This window comes from Mixophyes fleayi, chromosome 1 (genome assembly GCF_038048845.1).
Source record: "Mixophyes fleayi isolate aMixFle1 chromosome 1, aMixFle1.hap1, whole genome shotgun sequence".
Classification (NCBI taxonomy): domain Eukaryota; kingdom Metazoa; phylum Chordata; class Amphibia; order Anura; family Limnodynastidae; genus Mixophyes; species Mixophyes fleayi.
Genome location: NC_134402.1, coordinates 356,544,891 through 356,547,245, shown reverse-complemented (window position 1 = coordinate 356,547,245; position 2,355 = coordinate 356,544,891).

The following is a 2,355-nucleotide window of genomic DNA, read 5'->3' as shown; positions in this document are numbered from 1 at the left end:
AAACCAAAACCTCAGGCAAATCTGAATCCAAAACACGAGACACCAAAAGTGGCCGGTGCACATCCCTAATATACATAAGCATTGAAAACACATTGTAAATTAGCCCTAGTACATGCCCCCTGTACACTTGACCATTCTACCAACAGACTGTAATAACATTGTATTCAAATACATATACTTTAATATGGAGTTGGTCCCCCTTTTGCAGCGATAACAGCTTCCACTCTTCTTGGAAGGCTTTCCACAAGATGTTGGGAGTGTTTCTGTGGGAATTTGTGCCCATTCATTCTGTACAGCATTTATGAGGTCATGCACTGATGTTGGACAAGAAGGCCTGGCTCGCAATATCCGTTCCAGTTCATCCCAAAGGTGTTCGATGGGGTTGAGATCAGGGCTCTGTGTGGGCCAGTTAAGTTCGTCCACACTGAACTCATCAAAGCATGTTTCTGTAGTCCTTGCTTTGTGCACTGGGGCACAGTTATGTTGGAATAGACAAGGGCCTTCCCCAAACTGTTGCCACAAAGTTGGAAGCATAGCATTGTCCAAATTCACTCCATATGCTGAGACATTAAGTTTGCCCTTCACTGGAGATAAGGAGCCTAGCCCAAACCCTGAAAAACAGCCCCATACCATTATCCCTTCTCCACCAAACTTCACAGTTGGCATAATGTAGTCAGGCAGGTAACGTTCTCCCGGCATCCACCAAGCCCAGACTCGCCCATCTGGCTGCCAAACAGAGAAGCGTGATTCGTCACTCCACAGACCACGTCTCCACAGTCCACTGTCTGTGTGCTTTACACCACTCCATCTGACGCTTAGCATTGGTCTTAGTGATGTGAAGCTTGCATGCAGCTACTCGGCTATGGAAACCCATTCCATTAAGCTCCCGCCGCACAATTTTTGTGCTTAAATTAATGTCAGTGGAAGTTCGGAAGTTTTCCGCTATGGAATCAACAGAGCGTTGGCAAGTTTTACGCACCATGCGCATTAGCAGTCGTTGACCCCGCTCTGTGATTTTACGTGGTCTTCCACTTCGTGATTGAGTTGCTATCGTTCCTAAAAGCTTTCACTTTAAGTAATATCATTTACAGTTAAACGTGGAATATCCAACAGGGATGAAATGTCACAAACCGTCTTATTGCAAAGGTGGCATCCTATCACAGTACCAGGCTTTAAGTCACTGAGCTCTTCAGAACAGCCCATTTTGTATCACATATGTTTGCAAATGGAGACTGCATGACTAGGTGCTTGATTTTGACTCTGATTGAAACACAGCAATTCAATAATTAACAGGTGTGGCCAAATACTTCTGTCCATAATATAAATATGTATATAATTTTTTTTTCTTGTTATTTTACCACTTTAATCTCATGATAATAATAAAGGGACCAACAGATAAACGTTCATATTATGCCACATAGCTGTCCCCCCAATTCAAAGTATGCCACATAGTTATATCCCCATAGTTGTACCACCAAATCATACCGTGCCTCATACTTACCTTTCAGCATACGAACGTCTTCTTTAATGCAACCGCAGAGCTGCTTCACTAAAGCAGCCGAAGATGGCCGAAACGGAACTGCGCGCTCGCAGCAGCTCCGTTTCGGCTATTTTCGGATGCTTAAATGAGGCTGGTGCAGAGCACAGTGTGCCAGACAAAAGTGGTCCGCATTCCAGGGGTTGCCGACCCCTGGTGTAGACAGATCCAATACTATACGTGGCAGTCGTCGTAACTTCTCATCTTTAGAACACACAACGCAGGAAGAAATACCAGTGAAGTCAGTGAGCATTTTCACGTTACTTTTCAGCAGGCCAATCATTAACTTTAACATTATCATTAACTTTACCGCCCATGATAGCTTTTCACGCTCACAATCACCATGAGCAGCTAGGAAATTGATGACAATCTCTCCAGAGGTTGTAGGGAAGGGCCCAGTGATATCCAGCCAGCAACAGGTGGAATAGATAGAAAGGTAGGAGAGTTACAGCACCAAGGTTAATAATCTCAAATCCTGAAACCAGTTGAGAAGAAAAAGGTAAGCATTACCTATCAAACAGGCAATTACCAATTAATCTTGGGTTCTCTTGGCCATAGCTAAATGGACTGTAAAACAATCTCCATGGTGGTTGAATGTCTGCTTGCACGATAGCCAAACCATAAGAACAGCTCAGGACATAACTACCTAATAAAAACAAAAACAAAATCTAATTACACAAGCCCATACTTTTCCCTGCCAATACAAACAAAACTAAGGATGTCTTCTTCTACCACTTGAGGGGAACAGTTCAGGGTCTTGGTTGTCCTGTCCACTGGTGGAGATGAAATTGTTAAAAATGATTAGAATGTGACTACAA